This window comes from Haliotis rufescens, unplaced genomic scaffold (genome assembly GCF_023055435.1).
Source record: "Haliotis rufescens isolate VD_foot unplaced genomic scaffold, xgHalRufe1.0.p SCAF_13, whole genome shotgun sequence".
NCBI classification, from domain to species: Eukaryota; Metazoa; Mollusca; class Gastropoda; order Lepetellida; family Haliotidae; genus Haliotis; species Haliotis rufescens.
The window spans coordinates 15,975,091-15,992,167 of NW_025963813.1; the positions used below are offsets into that span (position 1 = coordinate 15,975,091).

Here is a 17,077-nt window from a genome sequence, read left to right on the forward strand (position 1 = left end):
GCAATAAATGCTAGTTCAAGTTTGTATTCTATGAAGTTACTGCCTGTCCAAATGGAAATTCCATGTATTGTATTTTCTCATTTAAAACAATTAGTATTTTCTGTTTTTTTTCAACAAAGGGGCGTCCCTTAGTTAGATAAAAAAACATATGCTTCCGAAATTGATCTCTGGGTTTAATTTCGGATAAAATATTTTAGATGAGAAAGTGCTATATTCCGTAAAAAAGGCCTGGGCTTTAAAAAGTGAAATCCCAGTAGTAGACACCTTTGGCCAAATCGAGCTAGTCTGCAGATCTTTTTGAACCTGTGGTTTATGTAAAATAACCAGATCTTTTTAGAAACAACTAGATTTTCACAAGCATCAAGCAAACAGACTAGTGGCCGTGTCTAAAGCTGGTAAACCTCAATATTGGAATAAGGTGATTACTGGATTATCCTTGAAGTCAAGAGTGTGGAATTCATCCAGCCCCAATAAACAAGCAGTTCTGTGGATTGTCAAGTAGTGTAACAAGTTGCTAATATCAGCTGATGCATTGAAAGGATGATGTTAATAGTGCCACAATGTTGATGGTATTGGAGGCTGGAGTGTGATCAAGTTATCACAGTGCAGCACTATGTACCATCTGTTTGTACAATGTTGATATGTTTGTTTTTAATCTCTTCATGATATTACATTTCTGGAGTTAGTGATTGTCAGTGTATTTGTTCCACAGTAACGAAAATGGCTATCAGTCGACTAATATCTAGTCCATGAAATGAAAATATTTTACAGAAAAAACAGTTGTTGAATTATCTTAAAAATTTAATATAAAAGAGCCCAGAGACTCGATTTTCAGATACTGCAGTAACCTAGACTTGCCCACTATTATAGACTTGCATGGGTTGTATAGGGTATATTTGCTTCAGGGTCTGTACAGACAGGCTAGATCCGGGATAGATTAGGCCTTCAGCAATCCATGCTTGCCGTAAAAGGTGACTATATATGCTTGTCGTCAGAGCCGACTAACGGGTAGGTGGTCAACTCGCTGACTTGGTTGATACATGTCATCGTGTCCCAATTGCCTGGATCGATGCTCGTGATGTCAATCACTGGATTGTGTGGTCCAGACTCGATTATTTACAGACCGCCGTCATATAGCTGGAATATTGCTGAGTGCGGCGTTAAACAACAAACAAACCAAATCAGCATTACATGATGAAGCGGCAAGAAGTAGCCTTGAAACATTGTTGCAAAGAATAGAAGAAGTTGTTATCCACAGAAAAGTGTCATGTATTCATGGGGGCGGTCAGGTAGCCTAGTGGTTAAAGCGTTCGCTCGTCACGCCGAAGACCCGGGTTCAATTCCCGACATGGGTAAAATGTGTGAAGCCCATTTCTGGTGTCCCCCGCCGTGATATTGCTGGAATATTGCTAAAAGCGGCGTAAAACCAAACTCACTCACACTCACTCATGTATTCATGTTCTTCCAACTTCTAAATACCTGTCAAAGACTTAATTCTCAGACTTTCAGAATAAAATGCAAAATTTTGAGCATAGGTTCTGCAGTTCACTTAGTTTTTACTGGAATATTTGCAATATTAAGGCTAAAGGACTTATAAGGACAAAATCTCAAAAGTACACAACACAATAACATGTATATTTCAATATATGACATAATGGTGTCAAATATAAAAAATGCCAGACATTATGACATGGTACAGACCTCAAAGTTGCGACTAAAACGGTAGCCAATGTGACCTAAATTTCAGTTTGTCTGCTGTCTAAAATTCAGAGGTAGCCAAATGACTACCTAGAAAAATATCTTGTGGCGACTAAATTCTATTGCTGCACATATTTAGACATAGTAATAAACAACAGCTGATATTGGAAAACACGTCTGCTAATAATTGTACTCGCAAATAATTCCTTCTAAAGTTGACAAGGAACCAAAATACATAAAAATTAATGTAATTAGTACCATATTTTAGTTGACAATGTTCATTGGATAAGCAAGGATATACCTATATAATCTAGTTACATTAATCACATCATTGTTTAAGTCACAAGTAACAAAATTCAAGTAGAGTTTCCATTAGGATACAATTTCAAGACTGGTGCCGTAACTTGTACCTATTATGATAGTTTTTTTATAAAGATAATTTCAAATGCTTTTGGCTACCTACAACATTGGCTTGACTTCTGGATTTTACCACTCGCTACCTAGAAAAAAATATGTGCAGCCATTTGACTACTTGGTAAAAATTTAAACTTTGAGGCTGGTGGTATTTCACATTCCAGATATCAGATATTTTGTAACAGTGTTGGAAGTTATCCATAGGTCCTCACCAGGCAATGTGAGATTTTGACAGGGTAATGACTGTTCCTTTCCGCTAGTCACTTTCACTGGCAGTAAGCATGAGAAGACAAATATCAAGGACAATGTCTTTGTTTACAGTAGACTGACATTTAGTCCCTGAAATAAAATTATTCCAGATTCCAAATGGAGCCCAGAACAGTACTTAATTTCAGATCTAGATCTAGACTTGCCTTATCATTTGGGCTGGCTATTGATATCGATCTTAGTGACAGGTAATCATTATGTAAATATCGATCAATTATCGATAAATATCGGAGAAGTAACTTTGAACAAATATGCTAAGAGCTCAGAGATGAAAGAACATATTTCACATCACTGTTGAGTGGTGACACATTTGTACACGGATTATTTGTGGACATTTCGGATATAACAAAATCAGTTGATTTCCGTCTTTGGCAATGGACATAACAAGTCTGCTTCGGTAAATTAAAACTTTACTACATCACAATAGATTTGTAAGATATTATCGATCACGCAGTTTTTATATCGATAATCATTAAAATTTCTTCACATCAAACGATAACTCTGATTATCAATCTTTTTAGCCAGCCCTACCAATCATTTCAGACTTGAGGTGGACTCCATTTTTGAATTTATTATGAAAAAAAATATTCCCCAAACAATCATGATCCCTTACTTCTTTTGTTCAGTATAGTTGCCAAAACCTCGCATCTAATGTGAAATTATTTAGTATGGTTGATGAGGATTAAATTAAAAAAACACTTAATTGAAAGTTACATTCCTCCTCGATTAACCGGTGTATTCTATCTTTATTCTATTATATTTGTGCCCTCAACCCATTCACTTCCAGACCCGTGAAGATTCCGGGGTAGAATAGGTCTTCAGCAACCCATGCTTGCCGTAAGAGGCAACTATGCTTGTCGTAAAAGGCGACTAAAGGGATCGGGTGGCCAGGCTCGGTGACTTGGATGATGCATGTCATCGATCCCACTTGCGTGGATCGATGCTCATGATATTAATCACTGGATTGTCTGGTCCAGACTTGATTATTTACAGACCGCCATCATATAGCTGGAATATTGCTGAGTGCGGTGTTGAACAACAAACCAACCAACCAACCATTCACTTCCATGGCTTGGCTTTGAAACAGATTCGTACCAAGCTTAATATTGCAGTCCAATCCAATAACATTCAAAACTGAGAGAAACTCTATGCTAAGTTGGATGTAGGATTGATGTAGATGTTGACCTCCCTTCCAATATGAAGCTGTGATGATGAATGGTTTTTGGTTTTGGTTTGGTTTGTTGTTTAATGCCACACTCGGCAGTATTCCAGCTATATGACGGCAGTCTGTAAATAATCAACCCTCGACCAGACAATCAGTGAGCCCGACCACCCGATCCCATTCGTCGCCTCTTACGACAAGCATGGTCGCCTTTTACGGCAAGCACGGGTTGCTGAAGACCTATTCTATCCCGGATCTTCACGGGTCTGATGATGAATGGGCTCAGTGTACATGGTATTTCTGTATACACAGTTAACAACAATTATGTCAAACTCAAAGGGACCACGAATATTAGTATGCATAACCATAGTTAAATATATGCATTTCGACTGAATTTCCACGCTCTAGTCATCACATTATATAGACAGAACATAAACATTTCAAAGGCTATAGCCTAATCACTGGGATACTTTTGTTAATTGAGTGTAAATTGAGGACAAGGTGTCAGCACTTAATAAATTGCCTTCAAATTGTTTATTACCACTTTGGGGGCGGTCGGGTAGCCTAGTGGTTAAAGCGTTCGCTCGTCAAGCAGAAGACCCGGGTTCGATTCCCGACATGGGTACAATGTGTGAAGCCCATTTCTGGTGTCCCCCGCCGTGATATTGCTGGAATATTGCTAAAAGCGGCGTAAAACCATATTCACTCACTATTACCACTTTGAACAGCTTGACCACAGATGTTATTGTTGGGCTGATTGGTGACTCGTGAGCAGGTCAGCGTCGAACAGTTCGTTATTAACATTGTCATTGCCAGAGTACACACGGGACCACAAAGTGAGTTTGCATGTCCATTATTTCATTATAAGTGTGTTCTTTATATCCATAAATTTTATATGAGGAAATATACAGCAAATGGCCGGGACCAAAAAAAGTTTGTTATATCCATGAGTTCGTTATAAATATAGTTTACTGTATACATATCATAACGGAGTGGGACCCATGAAGATTCTGGGGTAGAATAGATCTTCAGCAACCCATGCTTGCCGTAAAAAGCGACTATGCTTGTCGTAAAACGGGATCGGGTAGTCAGGCTCGCTGACTTGGTTGATGCATGTCATCGATCCCAATTGCGTGGATCGATGCTCATGATGTCAATCACTGGATTGTCTGGTCCAGACTCGATTATTTACGGACCGCCGTCATATATCTGGAATATTGCTGAGAGCGGCGTTAAACAACAAACCAACCGACCATAACAGAGTGGAGATGATAGTGAAGTGAAAATACGGTGATACAGTATTATATTGCGATCTGAGGCCCACGATACAATACATCAATGTAAAACCTGTGTATCATGATACATATGATACATTACAATCCATGTAGTATTGGTGTAAATTTTTTTGAATAATAACGGAATCTATTCAACTGCCATCTTACGCAGATTTTTTCGTATTTCCAGCTTGGCTGTTAGTACCATAACATTCACAGTGCCCTCTATGTTTCTGCTCTAAACCATCCCATCTTTGATCTCTGAAATTTAAAACTAAATAATTCAGGGTTGTGATTCACCTGTAAAAAAAAAAATCAACTGATGAAATGAGATTACTGAATGGGGGATACGAATAGTATTGCATCCATAGTATCGAAACACTGGATGATCGATGATGAGACATGTTTCTCAGGGGGATGGATGGCCCAGTCGTCTATTAGGCACTGCAATTCGCTGTGCAGAGTTGTGTCCCTTGAGTACCCCATTTATGTTTCTCGGTTTGTCAGCACCATACCCGTGCTCGTGGGTTTCACCGAAGTGGTAAACGTCTGAGACCTGCATCACTTCGGGCTTTCCTTCCACATTAAGCTGACACGCCGTGATATAACTGGAATACTTTAAAAGTAGAGTTAAAACCAAGTCACTCAGAGGGACAGATGATTAGTTATCTTTGTAACTTTGGAATCAAGGATTAGGAAGAAAGAAGTTATTTTTTGTTGCATGTTGTGTTTGTAATGTTTCGGATGGTGGTAAAAGAAGTTATGAATTTGGCCTTTCCTAAGTTGTTCATGGTAACCATGGTAACTGTGACCCGTGAAATTCCGGGTTAGAATAGGTCTTCAGGAACCCATTCTTGTCGTAAGAGGTGACTAACGGATCTGGTGGTCAGGCTTGGTTGATGAATGTCATTCTATCTCAGTTGTGGATTGATGCTCATGATGTCAATTACTGGATTGTCCAGACTCAATTATTTACAGACCTGTCATATAGCTTGAATATTTTTGACTTCGGCGTTAACAACAAATAAACAAAACAAATGGATGGTTTATGTTACTCATTTTGACAAGTGTTTATACCCAGTGCAATATTTATCTCAACAAGAATGTGTAGAGTTATCCCCCTTGGTAGCAACAGCATCCACAGATCATGGTTTGGATTTTGTATTCCTACTAGATGAAAGGTGAGCATTTTTCTGATGAATCTCTCATGGACATACCATTATTTTTCCAAAATAGATTTTTATGGTCAAAGTTGGTGCAAGCTCTTAGTTACAAAGCAGAAACACAATTATGCAAGATGATAGGTATCCAAAAAGTGATATCGTGTTTTTGGATGAACATGGCAGAAGCCTTTTATGTAAATAGATAACTTTGTTTGTATGTGTATGATAGTCAAGGTGTTGGGACTTGACCCGTTCATTGACAGTTAAAGACTGTTACCATGGTAACATTCAATGACTATTCTTTGCTAAATGACCATTCAAATTTATTGAATATTGAATCATATTTGCTTTATATTCAATAGGATCAAAGAATCCATTTAAGGGACTGATACTTGTCTGGCGCTCGACATTAAGGGGCTAAAACAAGAAATGGTCGGCTAGAGTCAGTATAATGTGTCTGAATGGAGTATTCATGTTAAACTGTCCATGGTATCTCGGTGACCCACAGACTTTAGAATCTGCAGGCCCTGACTGAACTCTTGAGGCCCTCATTAAAAAAAACTGAAACCTATTTATGTTTAAGGACCCATTCAAATTTGAAACTGGGCCCCGAAAAGAATCTACCTGCCACAGACCTTCAGGCAAGCGCTTATTTGAACACTAGTTTTGTCTCAGTCAGCAAGACCCACCACGTATTTGTATGTACACAGAGCTCCAGATAAGCTTTTGGTGTTGTGGGTATTTTACCCATGCATTTTAAAATCATTGGGTATCAGTAATTCTATCTGCGTATTCAAATTTCTGTTACCCACTAGTTTTTACACATGTGGGTATTTAAGTTAAATATTTAAAAACACTATTCATCTAGTCCCTACAAACTGGTGTCGTGTGGGTTCGAGAGCTTTATAGGACTAAAAAATACCACGATACTTCCACAAGAAAGTGTGATGGCAAATGATCATGATGTAACTGTCATCGTGGAGTTTGGCAAGGTTGACGGAATACCCGTTTATAATTTCAAAATAAGTTGCTGATTTGCTAATCGAATACGCAGGGTTACTTCACAATATTTTGATGATACGCACAAGTTAGATTTTTGTAGTGTATCTGTAATGTTCGTTGCGTATTTGATTCGCTTAGATTATATTTTACTGTGTATTTCTGCATTTCTGATGCGTATTTCACGCAGATACGCAGCTTATCTGGAGCTCTGGTACAGCTCAGATTCATATTTCTTTAAAAGGTTAAATGTTATGGAAATTGCCAAACAGTTTATCAATAGCTAATCTTCCCAGACTGCTACAGGACGTTAAATTACATTTGGGATTAATTAAAAAAACGTAAATAAAAGTTTTAATTAAAACTGTTACTTTTAGAATTGTGCTTAAATGTTGAGAGACAGTGTATTGTGCTTGCTACTGAGAGACACTTGTGCTTGATACTGAAACACTGTTGTGCTTGATACTAAGAGGCACAGTGTTGTGCTTGCTACTTAGGGACACAGTGTTGTGGTTGCTACAGTGTTGTGCTTGCTGCTGAGAGACACTGTTGTGCTTGCTGCTGAGACAATGTTGTGCTTGATAATGAGATGTTGTGCTTGCTGCTGAGAGACACTGTTGTGCTCACTGCTGAGGGACACTGTTGTGCTTGGTGTTGAGAGACATTGTCAGGCTTGCTGCTGAGAGACACTGTTGTGCTTGGTGTTGAGAGACACTGTTGTGCTTGGTGTTGAGAGACACTGTTGTGCTTGCTGCTGAGCGACACTTGCTTGGTGTTGAGAGACATTGTCAGGCTTGCTGCTGAGAGACAATGTTGTGCTTGGTGTTGAGAGACACTGTTGTGCTTGGTGTTGAGAGACACTGTCAGGCTTGCTGCTGAGAGACACTGTTGTGCTTGGTGTTGAGAGACACTGTTGTGCTTGGTGTTGAGAGACATTGTCAGGCTTGCTGCTGAGAGACAATGTTGTGCTTGGTGTTGAGAGACACTGTTGTGCTTGGTGTTGAGAGACACTGTTGTGCTTGGTGTTGAGAGACACTGTCAGGCTTGCTGCTGAGAGACACTGTTGTGCTTGGTGTTGAGAGACACTTGCTTGGTGTTGAGAGACATTGTCAGGCTTGCTGCTGAGAGACAATGTTGTGCTTGGTGTTGAGAGACACTGTTGTGCTTGGTGTTGATAGACACCGTTGTGCTTGGTGTTGAGAGACACTGTTGTGCTTGCTGCTGAGAGACATTGTTGTGCTTGGTGTTTGAGAGACATTGTCAGGCGTGCTGCTGAGAGACACTGTTGTGCTTGGTGTTAAGAGACACTGTTGTGCTTGCTGCTGAGAGACACTGTTGTGCTTGGTGTTGAGAGACATTGTCAGGCGTGCTGCTGAGAGACACTGTTGTGCTTGCTGCTGAGAGACACTGTTGTGCTTGGTGTTGAGAGACACTGTCAGGCTTGCTGCTGAGAGACACTGTTGTGCTTGGTGTTGAGAGACATTGTCAGGCGTGCTGCTGAGAGACACTGTTGTGCTTGCTGCTGAGAGACACTGTTGTGCTTGCTGCTGAGAGACACTGTTGTGCTTGGTGTTTGAGAGACAATGTCATGCTTGCTGCTGAGAGACACTGTTGTGCTTGGTGTTGAGAGACAATGTCAGGCTTGCTGCTGAGAGACACTGTTGTGCTTGGTGTTGAGAGACACTGTTGTGCTTGGTGTTTGAGAGACAATGTCATGCTTGCTGCTGAGAGACACTGTTGTGCTTGGTGTTGAGAGACAATGTCAGGCTTGCTGCTGAGAGACACTGTTGTGCTTGGTGTTGAGAGACACTGTTGTGCTTGGTGTTGAGAGACATTGTCAGGCTTGCTGCTGAGAGACACTGTTGTGCTTGGTGTTGAGAGACACTGTTGTGCTTGGTGTTTGAGAGACATTGTCAGGCTTGCTGCTGAGAGACACTGTTGTGCTTGGTGTTGAGAGACACTGTTGTGCTTGGTGTTGAGAGACACTGTTGTGCTTGGTGTTGAGAGACACTGTCAGGCTTGCTGCTGAGAGACACTGTTGTGCTTGGTGTTGAGAGACACGGTCAGGCTTGCTGCTGAGAGACATTGTCAGGCTTGGTGTTGAGAGACACTGTTGTGCTTGGTGTTGAGAGACATTGTCAGGCGTGCTGCTGAGGGACACTGTTGTGCTTGGTGTTAAGAGACACTGTTGTGCTTGCTGCTGAGAGACACTGTTGTGCTTGGTGTTGAGAGACATTGTCAGGCGTGCTGCTGAGGGACACTGTTGTGCTTGGTGTTGAGAGACAGTGTTCTTGGTGTTGAGAGACACTGTCAGGCTTGCTGCTGAGATACACTGTCAGGCTTGCTGCTGAGATACACTGTCAGGCTTGCTGCTGAGATACACTGTCAGGCTTGCTGCTGAGAGTGTTGTGAGCCTTGTCTGAGGCATGTACGGCCAGTGAAAATAGGAATGGCAGAGTTTGTCTGTTTATACAGAACCCAACTAAATAAACACCCCATATCAGAAACATCTGCTTGTCGTTTCACATCCCTCTTAAACATTACTTTTGGATAAACGATTCAGCCATTATTTACAATGCCCCAGATCACATCCATTTGAAATGGAAAACCTAAATGGTGCCCCTTAGGCCAAATTGAAGACAAATGTTAACCAAACCCGTAGTAGGCCTCTTATCATTGGTGGTGTATCAAATTGCCTGTTTAAAGATTTGTGTTAGTGAGAATGTCAGCCAGCGACTGAGCTGATAGGTTGCAGGCCTTGCTCACTTGTATCCTGGCAGTTGTGGCATCAATGCAGTAGATACGACCAAGTTGCACCAGCCCCAACGTTTGCTGATAGATCAGCCTGCAGTTAGAGTGTGTAGTTGACTCAACTCAACCTTCATTTCTTTTTCTCATTGTGTTGAGAGGTGAGGCCCCCTTGGGGTTTATCATTGTACCCACTCATTGCATGACAGTTCTTTGTGAATTTCAAAACCTGTTTTATCAATGTTCAAGGAAGGGGACTGCTTGTCAGTTGACAGTGTCTACTTCCAGGAACACTGGGACGAATCAGAGACAAATGTCTCTTTCTCTTAGAAAAATAACCATTAGTCGAAACAATAATTGCATTTGGATCAAATAACAACATGTACATAGATTGAACTACTTTAATCATGTTAATTAGGTATATGTCACAATGTTGAGATTTACTTATACCAGATGTTGATGAGTGTTGATTGTGATGCTCACAGTCAAACTGATACAGCTTTGTTCTTTTTGTGTGTATTTATTATTCTATATAACTTATATTTATGACATATACTGAGAGAATGCGTTGGGTTTTATTTATTGTTTTACGTCGTAATTGCTTGTTAGTGGAAATCATTGAGTTGTTAGGTTTGAAATTAGCCATGTAAGATTCACTGAGCTGTGGGTGCATCCCGATACTGACTCCGTACCATATTTCGAAATATTGGCAGGAATACATCAACACAAATCATAACACATGGAAAATAGGAGACATGTTAACTGGTTGAACACTAATTGTAAAATATTGTTGGAACACAAGAGGCCGAAATCCAAGCCACTGGTTTTTTAAACCCAATGCATTACACCTGTTTTAGTAGGCTTACTATTCATATTCTTTGATGTTTGAATCCTGGTTCGCTCTGATTGTTTCTGGGTCTGTCAGCACCATACCCATGCTGGTGGGTTTCACCGAAGTGGTAAACGTCTGAGACCTGCATCACCTTGGCTTTCATCCCTATTTAACTGATGCGCTGTGATATAACCATGATAACTGGAATACTGTTCAAAACAACATCAAGCCCTACTCACTAACGCATTTTTCTTTCCAACGGGTTTCGAGTCTCAAGTTTTCATGCATCATATCGTATATGCAAATGTGTTTCATATAGAAACATCATGATCATTATCAAGATTGTATGGGATCTCCCATGTGAGAGTGGCTTCAGCTGGGAGACTCTTTCAGTCATTCTATTGTGTCTTATTTACCAAGAATCAATGAAATGATTGTTTTAAATTTTAACTTGGTATGTATATACAATTTATAATCATGATAATCTTTGTTTATGCCTTGTTTATGTCAAATTTTCTTCTACTCTCAGAGGCATTTGTTTGAAAGACACCATTGTCATGCTTTAATTATTTTTGTCCTTTCAACAAAACGTTAACCGAATTTTACACCATCGTGGGTGAAACATGATCAACTTTTGTGAATTATTTGAAAAGGAAAACGACGCTAATTCAGCATAATTGTTTACAACTAGATACAGAATGCCATTTGCCCTCGCGGAAACCACAAAGGTCTACTCATGACACTGACAATGGAATGCAATTCCATCAAGTTATGATATGAATAATGTACGAGGTTTGAAATGCTCATCCCCGCTAGACAAGCTTTGTGCACAGAATTGGTCAACTTATAAGTGTGCGTTACACCATGGGAAGATAGTGGATAACAGGGCTGATCTAATCCTATTGTATAACAAGGCTTAGTCTGGCTTCAGCCCATCTGCCCACTGTAGTGATGCAGTGCTCAAATACATCCTGAAACATTGACAACGCTGCTTAAATATGGGGGATAATTTACTGCCATATTAAGAGAATAAACACACAGTCTGTAGAAATTATAGGGCCCTTGTGTATCTTTGTTATGTAATTACTCTGTGATCAATTATGTGTTGCCACTTACACCCTACACCAATTTGTCATGTTGATTTCTTCCCTGGTTGACATTGTATTGATTAGGGCCCTGTGTGTACAGCAGATAGCCTCCCCAGTTGAATACACCATGTAGGCTCAGTATTGCATACACTATGCAGGGGTCAATGTTGCATACATTTTACAGAAGTCAGTATTGCATACACTAATGTTACATACACTATGCAGGGGTCAATGTTGCATACATTTTACAGAAGTCAGTATTGCATACACTAATGTTGCATACACTATGCAGGGGTCAATGTTGCATACATTTTACAGAAGTCAGTATTGCATACACTAATGTTGCATACACTATGCAGGGGTCAATGTTGCATACACTATGCAGGGGTCAGTATTGCATACACTAATGTTACATACACTATGCAGGGGTCAATGTTGCATACATTTTACAGAAGTCAGTATTGCATACACTAATGTTGCATACACTATGCAGGGGTCAATGTTGCATACACTATGCAGGGGTCAGTATTGCATCCACTATGCAGGGGTCAATGTTTCATCCACTATACAGGGGTAATTGTTGCATACACTAACAAGGTCAGTATTGCATCCACTATGCAGGGGTTAATGTTGCATACACTATACAGAGGTCAGTATTGCATACACTAACAAGGTCAGTGTTACATCCACTATGCAGGGGTTAATGTTGCATACACTATACAGAGGTCAGTATTGCATACACTAACAAGGTCAGTATTGCATACACTAACAAGGTCAATGTTGCATACACTATACAGGGGTTAATGTTGCATACACTATACTGGGGTCAATGTTGCATACACTAACAAGGTCAGTATTGCATCCACTATGCAGGGGTCAATGTTGCATCCACTATACAGAGGTCAGTATTGAATACACTATACAGAGGTCAATGTTGAATTCACTAAACAGAGGTCAATGTTGCATTCACTATACAGAGGTCAATGTTGCATTCACTAAACAGAGGTCAATGTTTCATTCACTAAACAGAGGTCAGTATTGTATACTTTTTACAGAGGTCAGTGTTGCATCCACTATACAGAGGTCAATGTTTCATTCACTAAACAGAGGTCAGTATTGCATACTTTTTACAGAGGTCAGTGTTGCATACACCATACATGGTGGCCATGTGGAGATTTTCTTATTTGCCTACTGCTCGGCCATTTCTGCATGTGTGATTATGGTATATATTATGTTAAAAAAAGTAGGCGGTATGCAGTATGTTGAATAACATATGATATGGTTTTTGGCATCTTTTAATATATGATCGAGCTTACACCTTTTGACCTTCACATACTCCTGTTTTTCTATATCAGTAGTATTACTGCATTTTTTGTCATCTGATCTGAACCGACAAGGCTGATGGAGCTGCTATTTTGTGTGATGATCCCAGCTATGGACTTTGATGTCTCGCACAATATGCCAATCCGACTTCAACATGTTTGCCATTATTTCTGTATAATCCAGGTGAGGGGGGCACGGGTGGCCCAGTCGTCTAAGGCGCCGCGATTTGCTGTGCAGAGTTGCGTCCCTTGGGCATGCCAGAAACCTATGATTGTGGGTTCGAATCACGGTTCGCCCCGATTATGTTTCTAGGTTTGTCAGCACCATACCCGTGCTCGTGGGTTTCACCGAAGTGGTAAACGTCTGAGACCTGCATCACTTCGGGCTTTCCTCACACATTAAGCTGACACGCCGTGATATAACTGGAATACTGTTAAAAGCGGCGTTAAACTTGTGGCTCTAGTTGTTCAATATGTATCACGTTTAACACGTTTAGGGCCATTTGGTAATCTGTTCAGAGATTTGAATCAGACGAGAAAGAAAGGCTTGACCACAACACCAAATTGTGTGGAACTTGCTGTGATATTTTGATGGTAAAATTGCCATAGATCATCAGACCTAACACAGCGATTGGGAAAGTCAATCACCATGAGCATTTCACTCATAATTTTAAAAAGTGGTGCATAAATAATATGTGTGCAGTTGTTATCTTAGCTGTGGCAAGTTTACATAGACTGCTTGACATATCACTATAAAATCTCATCATCACGACCAGTAATAATAATATTTGATAATAGAAGTTTGATTCAATGAAAAGAAGTGGGGTTGGGACAAGTCCAAATTTACTTCCCAGGTACCCACCCCCCTATTACCGACCCTACCCAGGTACCCACCCCCCTATTACCGACCCTACCCAGTTACCCAACCCCCTATTACCGACCCTACCCAGTTACCCAACCCCCTATTACCGACCCTACCCAGTTACCCACCCCCCTATTACCCGACCCTACCCAGTTACCCAACCCCCTATTACCGACCCTACCCAGGTACCCACTGTAGGTATCAAGAGAAACAAAATGTCAGATTTTTTTACCACAGCACTTGCAAAACGTATTTACATATACATGTAATAAACGATCTGGTCATGTAAACACTGAAGTTGACTTAAGTTATATCTTTGTTCAACCATATGAAAAGTCAGAAGGAATGGGTGCATTGTCAGACAGAAATGCGAACATCAGTGACTTGTAGTGTAACCATAGAGTTCAAGATAGTTTTGGTCAATATAAAATATATCACGTTACTAACCACGGGTCTGGGTAGTCCTGTGGTTACCAGGGTCCTACTCAGTACCCACCCGACCCGGGTACCCGAGTTACCTGGCCCAGCCCTAATAAGAAGACTATTATTTCACTAGGAATAATATATTCTAATATTGTGTTATTTTAGTTGTAGCTTTTATTAAATATATTTTAACTATTGTTATTATTAACCATAATTATAGCCATTTGTTATATTGCTGGGTAATACGTATGGAACAGTTTGATGAGTCAGGTTTCTCACATTCTTTCTGTTTCGATCACAAAAACAATATGTTGACATATAACAGTCAAACTACAACAAATATTACTTTTAATGAGCCATAGTTTGACATGTAATTTATATGTATCCATTCTCTGACAGCTCAGGTTTCTTTCAAGGCTCAATTATGGTACCGGTAATCTGATTTTGGTTGCTGTAAATAATGGCGAGTTGGTGCGATCTCACAATCACTGGTGTAGCGATACCGTCATACAGTATTGTATTGCGATACAAGGCCCACGATACAATTCATAGATTTACAATCCCTGTATCGGGATACATATTACAAGTTACATTAATGTAAAAACATGGGAATGATAACAGAAACTGTTCAACCACCACCTGTGCTGATTCTCTAGTACTGTATTCGATGTAATAAGTGCCCTACTCTAATAAGCGCCCATGGCGATATTTGCTGATATATTGGCTGGTGAACAATCCCAATTAGCACCCCTTCCGATTGATCAATGTACAATGATGTACACAAGACTTATTTATTCACGTATAATACACACTCGTGTGTTATGTGCACCCTTAATTATGGGCAAATAAATTCTGGGAAATATATCTGTCGTACATAAACATTTCAGGCTGTCACCATAAACCACAAAATTTATCTTTCAACTCTGTTTTCTTCACCAAAATAATATTCTAATAAGAGACCCCTATTTCTAATTTTGAGAGCGCCCTTGGCGCTTATTACATTGAATACGGTATTTCACGGTTGGACATAAATAGCATAACATTCACAGTGACCTCTACCAATATGTTTCTGCCCAGCAATTTCCCATCTTTGATTTCTGAAATTTAAAAACAAATGATTCAGGGTTGTGAATCACCTGCAAAAAGAAAGAATACCATCTTATGAAATAAAAGTACTGTTATGGGATACGCGTTGCATTGCACCCAAAATATCAGGATTTGTATCGCAACCCCACCATATCGTTACACCTTTACAATTCACAAACAATTTTGCCAAAATTTATGCAAGCACTATTGAATGATAATTTGAATAATATAAATAAATAAAAAGATAAATCCATACATACAATGGACACTTTATATTACCAGATAGTGTAACAATAGGATCAAATTGCGTTATTCAGTTCTGATTTATTGATATGTTGTTTCCGATAACGTGAAGATGTGTGATGGGGAAAATAATAAATTTTATCACTGTCATCGATAACCAAGCAAATCCGCTGTAGCATGAAGGGTGTTATCACCAGGGAGACTGAGTTTTGTTTGTAAGTTGTCACAGCGAGAGTAGTTGTGGAAATGACCTTATTGTTTGAAGCTCAAGATGAACATTATAAAGGATCAAATGTTTTATTCAGCGGCAATCATTTTTATGTCATGTTGAATTCATGGCCGTTTGCAATTATCAATGGTCCGTATAGCAAAGTAAATGGCCAATTCTTGCAAAAAATGGCTCATAAAATTTGTAATAATGGGGCTATAGGGCCCAGAACAAAATTTCCTTCCCAATCACTGCTGACACTGATGGAAGCATCCTTCCTTCTTTAGCATGTTTAGAAGGGGGCACGGGCAAAACACTTGAAATGGGCAAATTTCTACCAGTCCTTATACCTTAACTGATGGGCAATTCGGCAAGGACTATAGGATTTGTGCCAATTTCTAATGCTACATCTTGCAACAATGTATTTTTTGTTGCAAATAACTTTTAAAATATTCATCAGTGTGAATCATGATTATTCTTTTCAAACATATTTTCAATAAAATCCCATTTTCCTAAACACAAAAATAAGGTACCAGAACACAAGATAAAAAAGTTTTGAGATGTTTTCGCATGAACATAAACAATACATTTAAAACTAATCTATGAACATGATGAACATTTCCAGAAGTGTACTTAGCTCTGTCCTCTGTGGAGGTTGTGGGTAGGTCAGCAGGCAGTGGCTTACCCTTTTTGGGTTTATTTCGGTAAATTGATGTGTGACACCTAGCATATCGTCTCTCAGGGTTTTACATAGCCTTGTCAAAATAGGGGGCACAGGTGGCCCAGTTGTCTAAGGTGCCACGATTCACTGTGCAGAGTTGCGTCCCTTGGACACGCCAGAAACCAATGATTGTGGGTTCGAATCCCGGTTCCTCCCCATTATGTTTCTAGTTTTGTCAGCACCATACCCGTGCTCAAGGGTTTCACCGAAGTGGTAAACGTCTGAGACCTGCATCACTTCGGGCTTTCCTCCCACATTAAGCTGACACACCACGATATAACTGTAATACTTATAAAAGCAGGGAAGCCTAGTGGTTAAAGTGTTCACTCGTCACGCCGAAGAACTTGGTTCGATTCCCCACATGGGTACAATGTGTGATGCCCTTTTCTGGTGTCCCCCGCCGTGATATTACTGGAACATTGCTGAAAGCGGTGTCAAATCATACTTACTCACTACTACTTTTTCGACAGGCCCAGCCATGCTTTAGACTTGTAAAAGTCCAATGTCCACATATCTAGACTTGCTTATCAGGAGGATAGAATAAATACACCTCCACACCTTATCTTT

General features: G+C 39.9%; 1 protein-coding gene across 1 annotated transcript in view; it reads left to right on the forward strand.

Annotated features, from left to right (window-relative positions):
• LOC124122540 (arginine-glutamic acid dipeptide repeats protein-like) overlaps positions 1–17,077 on the forward strand; it is a 173,778-nt gene that overhangs the window by 3,705 nt on the left and 152,996 nt on the right. The gene's annotated exons all lie outside the window — the stretch shown is intronic.